The 16,361-nt window shown below is 41.8% G+C and overlaps 1 pseudogene; it reads left to right on the top strand.

Moving 5' to 3' along the window:
• The first annotated feature begins 1,502 nt into the window (after positions 1–1,502).
• Positions 1,503–16,000, top strand: LOC143665802 (proteasome subunit alpha type-3 pseudogene; annotated as a pseudogene).
• Positions 16,001–16,361: the final 361 nt, after the last annotated feature.

The raw sequence follows: 16,361 nt of genomic DNA, 5'->3' as shown, positions 1-16,361 counted from the left end.
GTAATTTATCTGCTTGTCCTCCTGGTCTTCTCTGGATGCTCTACACTGTTCTTCTGGTCTCCCGAGTTCCAAATAGTTGTTTCAGGCAGTTCCCATCTGTTTACTAGTCATTCTGATGTGAGGACTCAGTTCTGGAGCTCCTTTCTTCACCATCTTCCCCAGAAGTGACGCCCAAGCCCATTCTTACCTGAGCACATTTCCCCTTGAAATGCTATTTCTGCAGATATCTATGTGCCTTGCTTTCTTGAACTCCTATAGGAAATGGAAATCTCTCTTTCTTCCCTGGACTTCTTATTTCCTTTTCCTACTTTACTTTCCTCCATATTGTTTGTCACCACCTGACCTATTATATATGTGTCTGTGTATTTGTTTACAGTCATCTCCTCCCACTAGAATGTAAGCTCCTTGAGGGCAGGGATTTGATATCGTTCCTTCACTGTTCTCCTCCAGCACTAGGATAGCAATTAACCTATTAACAGGCACTCAGTAAATACTCGTCAGATGAATCATGTCACCTGATACAGTAGAGATGCCATTGACTCACTTTTCTTTGAGGATCTACCTTACCCACAATTCTTGGCCCACCTCTTCCACATCTAGCTCAGCCATATTTGGGTATTTCATCAACAAAAAATCCCTCTTATCTGTAACAGGAACTTGGAGCACAAGCTGAGAGGCTGGATTCAGTTAGGTGATGGTGAAAAATAGACCCGGGTCAGATCCATAGCAACTTCAAGCCACATTCAGTTACAGAAGCAGAGAAGCCAAGAGTAGGTAGAAACAGCCAGTCCACCCACAGCAGCAGGTGAATGAAACAGTTACTCTTACCCCTCCCTGTTTGGGCAGAGGGAGGAGTAAAAGAGTACGTGACACTCCAGAGAAACTGAGGGACTTTCCAGACACCATCACTATGATCTGTCTGTGATTCCCTTCCCAACCTCAGATATTTTGAGACTGCCTCTTAGAAGCATTCAATACACCTTCTTTGAAACTAATTTAGTTTGAATGGGCTTCTGTACCTGGTCATAAATATTCCTTGGGCACAGCTTAGATGGCAGTTAGGTAGGGCTAGCCCAAAGAAGCCAAACCCAGGGGCCAGCTTGGCATCCTGCTTCCACTCACCCCACCCAGTAAGGACAACCATGTCCACATCATACCACAGCACCCCTGGGGCTCACTGGACCTGGGCTGGACCTCCTTGATCTTCTCTCCTCGAAATTTATCATTGGAACTCAAAGGTGCCAGACAGTACTGCCGGCTAGAGAAGGCCATGTGTTTGGAGAACCAGAGAAAATCTGAAAAAGAGAGGGAGAGAAAGAGAAGAAGCTGCCTAGTTTGCAGAAGACTTTGCAGGTCCCAGGTGTAGCCCTGCTGGAGCGGGTACACACTTTCCATCCTTACTCCCATAAAACCTTCCCTGTCCTTATATTAAACATGCTTATTTTGCTTCATCTCATTTGAATAGGTCTGTTATCTACAACTTAAAGCTCCTTGATTATACCATGACGGCATTCACTGGTAAGTGGGAAGTGCATCGCTGAGCCCTGCCCCACCTGGAAGTGAATAAAACGTTCAGAAGCCCGGGGAGCATGAGACAAGATTAGAGATACTATTCTCCAGGGGATACCGTATTTCATATTTGATGCCAACTCGTCAATTTCTCCTACCAGAATGAGGAACAGGAAGCCCGTCTAGCTAACGTGAGAACACTGCCTGGTCACCTGCATTGTCCTCAGCTCGTCTCACCTACCAGAGTCAGTCACAGGAATATCCCCAAGCCCCAGAGACTGTCACATCCTGCTCCCAGAAGCTGCATTTGCTCTAAGGCAGAGAGCCTCAATATATAAACCACCTATAGGTTGGACACTCATGGGCAGTTGGGGGCTTCCCTTAGTAAGGTGGCCCTCTTTTGCCCCTGTCTCTGCTCTGTCTCTCCCTTTGGGGATGATGCCTGACAGAGTCTGAGTGGAAGGTCAGGAAAGGGCCACTCCAGCTTTCTACCTCAGACACTGCCGAGAGCTTGCAGAGCTGCTAAATTCAGAGGGCCTCCCAGAGCTGCCTGCCAGAGCCTTTCCATGACACATCCCTGTTCCTGCTCTCAGCCTGGACTCAGCCCTGACAGATACACTGCCTGGTCATCAGACTGTTGCCATAAAATCTGTCTTTGATTGCCCATCTCTGCATATCTTATCACTGAGGGGATGGTGAAAGTCTGCGGGACAGACGGACAGGCACCTGGGGACTTCCGAGGCTTGAAGGTTCGTGAACTTTCAATGCAGATTCTCCAGAGGGAGTGTCTTCTCAGCAGCTCTTCCTAACCAGCAGTGGGTCTGCTCAGTTCTGCAAAGGCATCTGGCTTATCTGCTGAGGGGAGGGTTGCCCTGTTTATGCAGGCTTGAGGACAGAGTCTGGTTGCAGTGCTCCACTCTTTCCCCAGGTAAGCCCAGGTCCTTAGTAGGTCCTCAAGAGATATTTCCTGAATGAATTCTGCTTCCTATCCTGGCCACCCACTTAAGAAATTCCTCCTTTTGAAGGAATTTTCTTCCCATCGCCTGGCAAATCAGGGATCTCTACATGGAATCATCTAGTTTTCCACCTTCTACTCTGAAGCATGTTAGTCCTGTGTACACTGGAACCCAAGGAAGGTTGATGGAGGCACAGGAAAATGGGTACCCATCCCTTTATCTTCCTCCCACCACACAGGTTCTGCTCTCCTCTCTGAGAGTGCTGAGGGAGGCAAAGAGGCTATTCCCCCACCCTACTGGAACTTCCTGGGGACTACCTGCCTGCTCTCTGCACTCCAGCAACAGTAAGACTGCTTTGGGAGAAAGGAGACCTTCTCAACCTAAAACTTTCAGCAATTCTAAGTCAATGGCTCCAATGTAAAGCTTCATCTCTTTCTCTTCGAGGAATTTTTCCTTGTTCATGTGGTGAGATTCTCCCTCTATCCTTGGGTTAATTTGTCCATTTTCTTTCCATTTATCAGAGTCCAACACATGCACTTCCTGACATTTCAGTCCTCCACCTTCCCACCTCTCTCTATGCCAGTCAAAATGATCCTGAGCTTCTCTTCCTTCAAAAGTGAAGGCTACTTGCTTTGGGAAGAAGTTGTGACCCTTCTTTCTTTCTGAGGATCCTCTGTAGGAGGAAACACTCCATGTGTGTTAAGGTTTGGGTGGAGAGTGACACATTTCTTCTCATCAGTAAAGTCCTGCTTGGTTGTATTATGGAAAAATGAAAAATAAAATATGGTAGGTTTCTTAATTCCTTTGGATTCCATTTGATATTCTGTGTAGCCCAAGGGCATGGGTGTTTCACCATCCTAATTCTGGTGGCCACTAGATTCTCTAAGGAACAATCAGTTACAACTGAAGGTCTCACTACGTTTTGCTTAAATGCAAGCAACTGGCTATCTTTTACCCAAATCCCACTCCGCATACACCCCAGGAGAGCCACAGAGTATGCTAGAACAGTCTACCAGTTTCCACAGTAGTCTCCAGAAAAGGTTGAAAGTGTTTTACCACAAAACCTCCATCATCTTCCTGCACCCCACTCCCACCCCATCTGTCTTCATCAGGACATGTCTCATCCTTAATAACCTGAGAAAGTCCTCACAATCCCATCCTTCTTGCCAATGATGGTTTAGGAATGAGCAGGTGAGTTGATGCTTGTCAAGGTGACAGATAGGATGCCTACTACAGGTGTCCAAAATAGGCTTCTTTCCTCCTGAGAGAGATGCATGAGAAAGCCATGTTCTTTCCCTGGACATTGGTGTCTCTGAATGTCTCCTGGAACTGCTGTGGCATTGCCTGGAGCATAAGGCAGAGGACAGTGCAAAGAATACTGTAGAGAAGCAGAGCCAGCACCCTGCTCTTGGCTTCCTGTTGTGAGTGAGAATACATTTCCTTGTGGTTCAAGGCAGTTTGAACCGTGGTTTCTGTTACAGGCAGCTGAAAGCAAGCAATCTTGCTAGGTACGCCCTCACTTTTCATCTTGCTGAAAGGTCATCCCTACCAGGCTGGGTATTCCTTCCCTCCTTCCCTCCCTGCCAACCACCTCCTAAAAATAGAGCCTGAAAAATTCTGGATCTGAGCTAGGAGAATGGTGTGGGTGGCTGGGCTACCTTCTTTGGAGAGTGGTGGGGAGAGCGTCCGCTTTCTAACCTACTGTTCTTTAATGATTGAATGGAGTCCAGGATGCCTGGAGCCACTGCCCCCTGTCATCTTCATTAGGAAGAATTTCTGAATGAATTAGCATAGCCTGCGACCAGCATACACCATCTGGAACAAAGGCTTCTCGGTGTAGGTCAAGAAAAATCTCAGCCATTCAATTAAGGGCACAGGGGCTCCTGCCATATTAAAATAAAGAAGCAATTCCAATACAAGTTTAAAGAAATTTGAGTATAGTTTAAACATTTACAAATAAATGCGCTTTACATATCTCCTCCTCAATCCCTTTCCCTAAACACACACAAAATTCACTAGAGAAGTTTAAAGTTGTAGTTTGAATGTCTTCCTTTTCTAATCTTTTCAGAAATCGTCTGAATCAATAAGTATAATCTTATTTGGAAATAAGTAAAAACCTAAATTTGAGACTCTTCGTCAAACATAGGACTGACTCTTTGTGTGATACCATGGCAGTCTGCCAGAATCACAAAAGCATCACCTTTCCCCATCTGCCACTGAACACCAGTTCCCACCAAATCCGACTCTTATTGTTTGAGTGTCTAGTTATCAGAGAACTATGCAAAGTGGCAAAGGCTACTGTTGCAGTTCGCTAGCTGCCTGGATGAGATATACCAGAAACGGAATGGCTTTTTAAAAAGAGATATTTAATAAGTTGCAAGTTTTCAATTCTGAGGCCATAAAAATGTCCTAATCAAAGCAAGTCTATAGAAATGTGCAAATTAAGCTACTGACAAGAGGTTACCTTCACTCAAGAAAGGCCGATGACGTTCAGGGTTTCTCTCTCAACTGGAAAGGCACGTGGCAAACATGGTGACGTCTGCTGACTTTCTGTCCAGGACTCTAGTTTCATGAAGCTCCCCCAGGGGTGTTTTCCTTCTTCATCTCCAAAGGTCTCTGGCTATGTGACTCTCGTGGGTCTCATGGTTCTCTCGTTGCTCTCTCATTCTCTCCAAAATGCTTCCTCTTCTAAAGGATTCCAGTAAGCTGATCAAGACCCACCTGGAATGGGTGGAGTCACATCTCCCTCTAATCCAAGGTTAATACCCACAATTGGGTGAGTCACAGCTCCGTGGAGATAATCTCATCAAATATTCAAGCCTGTGTTATTGAATAGGACTTAAAAGAGACAGTTGCTCCCACAAGATTGGATCCCAATTAAAACATGGCTTTTATAGGGTGCATAGTCCTTTCAAACTATCATAGTTACCATGACAAAAGAAAACCAGTGAAACCTCCAGAAGCCTCTGGAGCAATACCCAGCAATGCACTGAGGACCCTCCAGGCTCTCAGGGTCCTGGGTCTGGACTGGAAACTATAACTAGAGGTTTCTGTCTGGCTCCAGGGCAGCCTTTACAGGGGTTTTCCCATAGAAAACTAGAGACAGAGACGATATAGCTCTCATTCTCACCTTGGAAAGAAAGAAATACTTTAGGGAAGAAAAGCTGGCCAGGTCTTGTTATTTACCTAAGGAGTTTATAACTCCTTTTCTGCCTAGCAGTTCTGGAACCAGCCCCTGTCACATATATAGCCATGTGAACTGGGGCAAATTACTTTACCTCTGTGCCTCAGTTTTCTCTCCTCTAAAGTGGGAATAGTGATAGAACCTAACTCATTGAGTTGATATGAGAATCAAATGAGTGGTTACATGTGAAGTGCTTAGAACAGTGTCTAGAGCATAGTAAATGCATGCACTAGTCGATATTGTCAGCATTATTGTATTATTATTACCCAGGAAGAAAGGAACTCGTATGGGGTGGTGTGAAGGCAGAATAATGCACACACACACGTACTAAAGTGTCCACAGTATACATGATGCCCAGTAAATGCAGGTGGCTGAAGGATGCACTGACTGAGAAGTAGAGTGGCGAACGATGGTGTATACTTATCAATGAAGGTTGTGATGTTACAAAAAGGAACAACAATGTGAAGGAACATATGGGACATTTAGTGAGACAAAATAAGCCAGAAACAAAAGAACAACAATGGTATAGTAACTTTCAGAAAATGCTTATAAGAAAATGGGGGTCTAGATTGTAAACTTTTAGAGCAGACACATTAAATCCGGAGTGGTGAGTATTATCTGTATAGCTCATTTGAACAATTGAAACACAGGGAGCCCAGAATAAAAGAGGTCCTTTAATTCTGTAGAGATTATTGTAATGCCTAGATACATCCTAGAGTACCTAAAGTAGATAATGAAAAAGCAGATAATGGCAAAGTCCCTTGAGGGATGGGAGAAAGAATATGAAAGTACTAAACCTTACCATCAGGGAATCCTCTGAAATTGTGTCAAATTTTAAGGGCACTCAAATCAATAGGCCATGCCATCAATCCTGAGGCTTACTCTTATGAAGCTTATGTAGGCAGTGGAGAAGCTTAGACTACCATTAGACATGCCTAAGAGTTACTTCTGGAGGACCTCTGTTGTTGCTCAGATGTGGCCTCAGTCTCTCTAAGCCCAACTCTGCAAGTGAAATCATTGCCCTCCCCGCTACATGGGACATGACATCCAGGGGTGAAAGTCTCCCTGGCGACATGGGAGATGACTCCTAGAGAGTCATCCAAGCCTGGCACTGTGGGATCCACAATTCCATCCTGACCAAAAGCCATAGTCCAAACGCCCCTAAAGAGAGAGATGTAAAGATCAAAGGTGATGGTGGTGTTATACAGAGAAGATAGGATTTAACAAATGAATAGGAATACTGAATCATTGAACTGGTATCTCTTTTAGTCTCCAGTATCTTAGAGCAGCTAGAAGTAAAAACCTAAAATTATGGAATTTTTACCCATATCAAAGTCTGAAATATGTTCTACAACTAATTGTGGTGCTGTGCTTTGAAATGTACTGCTTTTTTTTGTATATATGTTATTTTTCACAAAAAAAGAAAGAAAAACGTCAATTGTGATGATAAAAAAATATTTAAGCCCCCTAGCCTACTATATTTTGGAGCAGGTAGAAGGAAAAATATGAGAGAATCGTATGGCTTTGAAAACGGTTGCATTTTTATTTCTTTGCTTTGTATATGTGTTATACTATACAATAAAAAAGTTTTTTAAAAAAAGTGTTCACATCCTAATCCCTGGAACTTTTGCAATACATTAAGTGACTTCCAAAGATGGAATTAAGGTTGGTAATCAACCAGGTTTGAGGTGAGAAAATTATACCAGGTGGGGCAATGTAATCCTGGGGGTCCTTATAAAAGGAAGATGGATGCTAGAAAGAAAGGATCAGAGGGATGGTAGTGACAAGAACTTGGTGTGATGTTGCTGGCTTTGAAGAAAGAAGAATGGGGCCGAGAGCCCAGGAATGCAGGCAACCTCTAGAAGCAGAAAAATCAAGGAAATTGATTGTCCTAAGAGAAATACAGCCTCCAGGAGAAATACAGCCCTGTCAACACCTTGATTTTAGCTCAGTGAGACTCATTTTGGACTTCTGACTTCCAGAACTGAAGGATGATTAATTTTAAGTCACTAAATTTATGGTAATTTGTTATAGTAGCAGTAGGAAACTACTACAGCTGGCCTCTGGTTTCAGGCTGAAGCAGGTTTATAGCCATCACTTTTATTTTTTTTACATTTTTATTAATAAAACCTATCAACATACAAACATGAACATTGTTAACGTATGGACATTCCATACTTGGTGTGCAAGCAACGGCTCACAATATCATCACATAGTTCTATATTCATCACCAAAATAATTTCTTAGAACATTTACATCACTCTGGAAAAGCAATAAAAAGAAAAAACTCATACATACCATACCCCTTACCCCTCCCTCTCATTGACCACTAGTATTTCCCTCTACCCAATTTATTTTAACATTGTTCCCTCTATTATTTATTTATTTTTAATCCACATTTTTTACTCATCTGTCAATATCATAGATAAAAGGAGTATCAGACACAAGGTTTTCACAATCACATAGTCACATTGTAAAACCTATATCATTATACAATCATTTTCAAGAAACAAGGCTACTGGAACACAGCTCTACAGTTTCAGTCACCTCCCTCTAGCCACTGTAACACACCATAAACTGAAAAGGGAATATCTATAAAATGCATAAGTATAACCTCCAGGATAACCTCTTGACTCTGAAACTCTCAGCCATTGACACTTTATTTTGTCTCATTTCTCTCTTCCCCCTTTTGGTTGAGAAGGTTTTCTCAATCCTTTGGTCCTGAGTCCCAGCTCATTCTAGGATTTCTGTCCCATGATGCCAGGAAGGTCCACACCCCTGGGAGTCTTGTCCCGCGTAGAGAGGGGAGGGCAGTGAGTTTGCTTGTTGTGTTGGCTGGAGAGAGAGGCCACATCTGAGCAACAGAAGAGGTTCTCTTGGGGATGACTCTTAGACCTCATTTTAAGTAGGCTTAGCCTATCCTTTGTGAGGGTAAGTTTCATATAAACATACCCCAAGATTGAGAGGTCAGCCTATTGATTTTGTTGTCCCCACTGCTTGCGAGAATATCAGGCCTTCTCCAAATAGAGCACTTGAATTTTCATCCTTTCTTACCATTCCTCCAAGGGGACTTAGCAAATACTTTTTTATTCACTATTCAAATCATTCTGGAATTAATTGGGGCATCACTCTGGACAAACCTAGAAAATCTCATGCCCTACTCAAGGTTCCATGTATTTATGCTGTTCATTTAAACTGTTCATATAAGTTTTATTAGGAGATGCACTAGTTAGAATACAAATTTTGTATCAGATAAACATTTTTTGTATAGCTATGACTTTTTGAGGTCAGTGTTGATGGTTATCTTCCACAAAGAGTAGTGCTGTCTGGTGGACATTCGCTATGTCACCTGGTTGTCTGTCCCTTTATGACCACACCTGTGTGTTTAGGAAATTTTTAACCTTCTGAGTCCCACCATCCAAGAAAGAACCCTGGAATCTCCACCAGACTCCTTCTTTGTGTCTAGGTTCCAGGCAAGTGACCCTGGCTCTACCCATCAGAGGCACTTGTGCAGGGTTGTGGTTTTGAAATGAGCAACTTTAGATAGGAGGCTCAGCATACAGTCCTTTACCTCTCTCATATTATGATCAACACACATTCAAAGCAGTGTTCCTCGATCCCTACCTTTTATGAGAGGGCTTTGATTATTTGGGTCATGATGCACTCATATGTTTATTTGTTCAACAAATAAGTGAGTATGTCAGCGCTATGCTATGAGCTGTTTACAAAGATAAGATACCACATCTACCCTTAAGAAGGTTATCATATTGTGGAGGGACAGACAAATCAATACATATAAGCAGTATACCGAGCTTTCTCTGAGAATTACTGACATAGGCAAATCATCAAACTTGTTTAGTATAGGTTGGGGAAGAATAGATTAACACTGAGAAAAACCAAAATGCGAAGGATGATCAAAATTAATTTGGTGAGGAAATTCTTTTGGGAGAGAGATTGCAGAAACAGAATGTGGTATGGAAAAGAGTCCAGAGGCAAGAAAATATTCTGCAAGTAAAAGGAACTGCATAAAACTAGCCCACTGCTGAGCATTCACATAGAACCAGGGGCTGCATTAGTCAGGCAGAGTATTCCAACGGAGCAGTGCCAAAAGGCAGAGTAGTTAGTTTGGGCATCTTTGTATGAAATGAATGAATGTGTGGGCTCCTTTCTCCTATGGTATGCCCAGTGCAGAGCTAATGGTTGGAGATTGTCCATTGGAGATCCCGTGGAGCACACCAGATCTGAACAAGGCTCAGACGGGCCCGTGACTCAAGGCCCCGGGGGGGGGGATTTCTGCAGGCAGAGGACCCCACGGCACCCCTGGAGGGTGGGCATTGGGTTCTAGGGAGCAGCGACTCCACTTCCCATAAATGATGTGTGATGGGGCCCTACGAAACTATCAGCAACTCTGGAGGGTGATCACGGAAGGAGCAGGGGGACTTTTGTAATGTGGGAAGACTTCCTTTTTTTTTAATTTTTTTTTAAATTCTGGTCTATTCTTTTCTTTCTTTCTTTTTCCTTAATACAGGTCTATGAGTGGAAGGATGACCCCCCCTGGCTTGTTGCTGTATCCTTAACACCTATGAACTTAGGACACGGACCTCAATATCAGACCCCACAATATTAAAATCAGGTCAGTTAAGTGATTTGGGGATGGGGATTTAAATTAGTAGGTGTGCAACTTTCTACACAGTTAACCTAGGACGAAAGTGGCCATTGGCTCAGAGGTTAGGCATCAAGATTAAAAGGAAATCCCAACACAGTCACATAATTTAAAAGACACACACATGGCTTAGCATTGGTTAACTGTGCATCGGGCACTGCAGTGGATATTAACAAATTCAGTAAAGAAAAAAATGCAATTTTTTTTTTTGAAGAGCAAATGAGATAGGTAGTTGTAGCACACCTATTTAACACACAAATATAATGTAAACAGGACTTGTACCAGTTAGGTAAAATGTAAAACTAAGACCTTTCAGACAAATTAAATTAATGCAAATCACTGATGCAGATTAATTCAGACCACAGCACTGCCTCATGGCTCTTCAGTCAACTGTAGGGTGATTTTCTTTGGGATAGCCACAGATAGTCCTCGGTTTCTGCTTGATTCATAGACATGTATAAAGATAAGTTCAACATGTTTGGTTTCTTCCTTAACTTTCCCATTGTGTTTATAAGACATATATGAAAAGAATGAAACAGCCAAAATTAGTAAAGTTACTCAATGACAGCACTTTCTTAGATTAAAGCATGCACACACACACAAATACTCACGGGTCTCATTTCCAGGAGGGTTCAAATAATTTATTGCAGACAACATTTATATGAAATCAGCTGGTGACAATTATCATCATCCTCGTTTTTTATGGATGTGGAAATAAATGCATGAGTCTTTCAGTTATTCTAGGTATTTTGCTATGTTTCAAACATTTCATTACAGAAGAAAAGTGGCCATACAAATTCACATTTCAAATATCAATACCAGGGCAGAAAATGAACCCAGGCCATCTAATCCTAACACAGAATTTGGTTTCCCTTGTAATAGGGCTCCTATCTTGGCATTTTTTTTCACAGTTTTTATATTTTTATTCTTTTTTTTTTTTTTTTTCACATAGGCAGGCACCAGGAATCGAACCCAGGTCTCTGGCATGGCAGGCAAGAACTCTGCCTGCTGAGCCACTGTGGCCTGCCCAATAGATTCTTGATATATGGAATATTCTGATTCCCTTAGAAAAAACTATGAAAAGCAAATGGTTTATAAAAACTGTGAAGGTGGGCCACAGTGGCTCAGCAGGCAGAGTTCTCGTCTGCCATGCCGGAGACCCGGTTTGATTCCCGGTGTCTGCCCATGCAAAAAACAAAAAAAGAACCTATTATTATATAGGTTCTATATAGAGCTCAGAGTTCTGTATGTGGTGGGCCATGACAAATGTGAGCTTAGGCACTACATTTTAATTGTCTTTGTATCCCCAGTGCCTTATAGGATAGTTTACAAATAGTAGAAACTCAATATTGTACTGAGAGAAAGATTTCAGGACATTACTCCAAGTCTGTCTGCTAGACAATCTGGGGAATACCCAATAATAGGATAGGTGAGTCCCATTTTTTGATGAGGGAAGCAGGAAAGGTTTATGGGGCCATGGTGAGGGCAGGGAGTTGGGCAAAGGGAGTGTCTCTTATTTGTCTTGATCTTGGAGTGAATATTTGGATTATAACCACAGGCAGTTTCAGGTTGAACATCTAGAACTGTGCTCTAGACACCACATGGTTAATAAATATTGAATGAATGAAACATGAATTTAGCCACTGATTAACTGCATGATCCTCAGCCAGTTTCATCATTAATGGGAATGGGTTGTCACATGGCGTCACATACTGTGTCAGTTTGAAAGTATTATGTACCCTAGAAAAGCCATGCTTTAATCCTAATCCAACTTTGTGAGAGCACCTGATTCAATACTGTAGGTTGGAAATTTTGGTTAGATTATCTCCAAGGAGATGTGACACACCTAATTGTGGGTGTGACCCTTTGATTATATGGCGATACAATTCTACCCATTCCAGGTGATTCTTGATTAGTTTACTGGAATCATTTAAAAGAGGAAACATTTTGGAGAGAGCCAGAGCCGAAAAGGAGAAACGACAGAAATGACAGAGCTGACAAAGCAGAGCTGACACAGAGACAGAGATGTTTGGAGATGCTTGGAGCCCAGCAGTCGTCGCCTTAAGATATTAAGCAAGCCAGAACCTGGAGAGAGCCAGAGGAAGCCAAGAGATGAAAGCCAGCCCTGAAGAAGTAAAGTGAGGAACCCCCACAGAAACAGAGGCTGAAAGCAACGGAGCCCAGGAGCAAGGGACCAGCAGATGCCAGCCACGCGACTTCCCAGCTCACAGAGGTGTTCCTGACCCATTGGCCTTCCTTGAGTGAAGGTTATCTCTTATTGGTGCCTAATTTGGACACTTTCACTTCCTTAGATCTATAAATTTGTAATGTATTAAATTCCCCTTTTTGAAAAGTTATTCCAATTGTGGTGTATTGCATTCTGGTAAACTAAGACATATATTATTTTATTTAAGCCTCATACCAACCCTATACTCACTAATTGTTGGCTTATATTGCTTCCTTCCTGAAGACAGACAAAATGAGCAAACCTGAAGATCTGGATGGCTGTCAGGACATCAGCATATGATTTTTCCCTCCTCCAAAGCCTAGATGTGCTTGGGGTGGGCCTATTTAAAGAGACTAGGGAATGGTAAATAGCTACTCTCGGAGTTTACAGCCTAATTTCCTCAGGGACCCAATTGATCTCTGCCTCTCACCCTTGACTCCCCAATGCTTGGCTTTAAACCAATCCTCAATCCGCAAGAACATTTCAGTAATTAATAGTAATGGTGGCTTTGTGTACAGGGAAGGTTGTGAGGGATAGCACGTATTTGTCTTAAGTGATGTGCTACTGAAAATGAAAACACTAGGAAAGTCCCTTTTTGTCTACTGAAGTAATAATCTAGAAAACGAATCTAGTATTGTCCACTACACTTGATGTTAGCCAAAATGTTGAGAAGCAATTAGTATTCTCTATTGAGACATTTTCCAAATCAAGTGACCGGCATCGCTGGATGTAAAAGAAAACAACACAGCACCATAAATTGGTAGAAAGATGGGCCAATAAATGGCAATTCTGATTCCCCTAACTAAAAGAAAAATGTTTGCTTTAAATTGTAGGTAAGCAACTTGCAAAATGTCCAACAGTGGGAAGGAACTGTAGTGCCATGTTAAGACACCTGGCCTAGGAAGATGGAGCATCTGATGCCCCGAGCCTGGGCCTTACCAACAAGAGCACAGGGGTTAGAAGACAGATCATGAGTTGGTTCCTCAAGGAGAACTCAGTTTCTTGAAGGGTCATCAAACAGGCTTCATTGATAGATCAACTTTGAACTATCAGCTGTGGCTCTATGCAGCAGTAGGGGAGAATGTTGGGTGAGGTCTTACCCAGGCCCACCGGAGAGGGCTGCAACAATGAGCAAGGTCTGTAAGGGGTTTTGTCCCACCTGCCACCTACTTGCCACTCCACGAGAGAGTGGGATATCAGGTGGGCAGGGCCGAGCTTCACCCTCAGAGGACTCTAAGCCTGGAGATTGGACTGCATAAGCTCATGGGCACTGTCGATGCCTTGTGCTCGTGTTGGCCTGGAGACCATCATTTCTTCCATAATCTTTGAGTTGGGCATGCTTCCTTTCATTCTGTTTCAAATGTTTAAATCAGAAAAAAAATCTTCACTGAGATGTGTAGGGTATCCGAGAATCTCCAGATTGTTCCTTTATATCAAACCTTCTCTGTGGGAAGAAAATTTGAGTTCAACACTCACCACTCATTCAAGAATTACCCACTTTTCCAGGTTTTTCACTGAAAGCTTTCGTTCCAGGGGAAAATAATATATATTTTGAAGGGCTAGTGTGAGGCTTTAAAACAATATACATAAAGCATATGTTGGCAATTGGTGTTCTGTAAGCTGAATTCAGCCCTCAAATATGGCTTTTTAATAGACTTTATGTTCTATATATAGAAACTGCTGATTATTATGTTAAAATCTGGACCATCCGACTGTCTTTGAAAAACTGTAAGATCTGGTACAACTTTATTCATGTGGGTCAGAGTGTCCCCATTATATTCTCACGGGGTTATGAGGCGCTGTTGATGTCTTTCTTATTTTAAAAGCAACAAAGAAAGTACAAGAGTGAAGCCTAGAGGGCCCAGCCTCTCCAGAACATCAGCTAGTTCCATCTCTCTACCCTACATTATTGACAGACCCTTCCAACATGAAAAAGTTAGATTGGCCATAGCCCAAATACCCCTAAAGAGTGGGATGGAAAGATCAAAGGTGATGGTGGAGTTATACAAAGATAGGGTTTAACAAATGAATATGATTGCTTAATCATTATTTTGATATTTCTTTCAGTCTCCAGTATCTTAGAGCAGCTAAGAAGTAAAAACCTAAAATTGTGGAATTGTAACCCATACCAAACTCTGAAAGCTGTTCTACAACTAATTGCGGTGCTGTGTTTTGACATTTATTGGTTTTTTTTTATATATATGTTATTTTTCACATGCAAAAAAAAAAACAAAAAACAAAAAAAAGTTGATTGTAATGATGAAGAAAATTATTTATTCTTCCTAGCCTCCTATATTCTGGAGCAACTAGAAGGAAAAATCTGAGAGGATCTTATGGTAGCCCATGGCAAACTCTGGGATCTGTCCTGTAACTACTTGTTGAAGAGTACTTTGAAAACTATTGCTTTTTTCTTTGTTTTGCATATATGCAATCTTATTCAATTAAAAAGTTAAAAAAAAAAAAGTACAAAATAGTTCAGCAGTGAATCTGTGGGACAGGGCTAGGCAAGAGATCTAAATTTCACATAACCACTTGGCTGCCATGACTGAAAACTTGGGATGCTTACTGGTGTCTGGTGGGTAGAAGCCAAGGGTATTGCTAAACATCCTACAATCCACTGTACAGTTCCCCCACACTAAGGAATTATCTGGTCAAAAATGTCAGTAGCGAGGGCTTAAAGCCATACTCATCCTGGTAGTTTTAAACAATGAGCTTTATCGGCACTGAGGATGATGGGGCAGCCTCTACAATCTCCACTGATGAAGAGTTTTTCAAGTTCATATGCTATGAAGGCTGTTGAAAAGGTAATCCCACTATCAGAATCAGATTTAAAGACAGCATTGTCTCCGAGGTAGAAAAATTAGTCCTTTCTAAACTTTATGAAGGTTCTAACAAATGACTTTTTAATGTCGATCGGCATGTTGGAAAGGTGGTAGTAGGTTTGTTGGCAGATGCTCATTCTTTAGCAGGCATAGCAAAGGAAGCTTCCAGCTTTGGATGGAACTCAGGCTGTAACATTCTACTAAAGCAACTTGCAGACAGTGTCCATGCATGTTTGTGCGTACACACTCAGCAGGTTAGACCTTTTGGCTGCAGTCTTATGCTCGGGTCTTACAACTCTACATGACTGATCCATGAGGTGTTTCACAGCTTTATTGGGAGCTGTGCCATTGGTAAACTCAGCAAGCTGCAAAGACAGAAATAGAAAAGTTTCAGATCAAAGCAATGACTTGCTGTGATGCAGTTAAGGAAGTTACCAAAATAATGTACATAGTATGTGATGAAGTTAAGGATAAAGCTTTTAACTAGGGTCAGCTGAGCTGGTGAATTAACTAAAGGAATTGTTCCATAAAGATATAAGGGAAGAAGCAGAGAAATATGCTGAGGAATCTTTGAAGGAAGAAGATGAATCTGGCAATGATAATATGCAACATTTACATCTACATCTATTTTGTTCTTAAGATCGTAACCACTGTTAAAATTTTAGAAAAATGTTTCAGGTTAGGATAGTTTTTCAAAAACAGATTCTACAAAATATGTGAGTCATGAATATTTCCTTTCTCCTTTATTATGGTGAGGAGTGGACTTAAGGATCAATAAAAATCCTATTATCTCTTTTAAAATGTGCTCATCTGTACAATGAAAGGAAGTGGCAAGGGGAATATGAAAAAAAAATAGGGGGAACAAAAGAGGGAAATTCTAGTGGCCAATGAGAGAAAAGGGGTAAGGGGCATAGTATGTAAGAGTTTTTTCTTTTTTCTTTTTCCAGAGTGATGCAAATGCTTTAAGAAATGATCATGGTGATAAATATACAACTATGTG

Source organism: Tamandua tetradactyla, chromosome 21 (genome assembly GCF_023851605.1).
Source record: "Tamandua tetradactyla isolate mTamTet1 chromosome 21, mTamTet1.pri, whole genome shotgun sequence".
NCBI lineage: Eukaryota > Metazoa > Chordata > Mammalia > Pilosa > Myrmecophagidae > Tamandua > Tamandua tetradactyla.
This window is presented reverse-complemented; position numbering and strand designations above follow the sequence as displayed.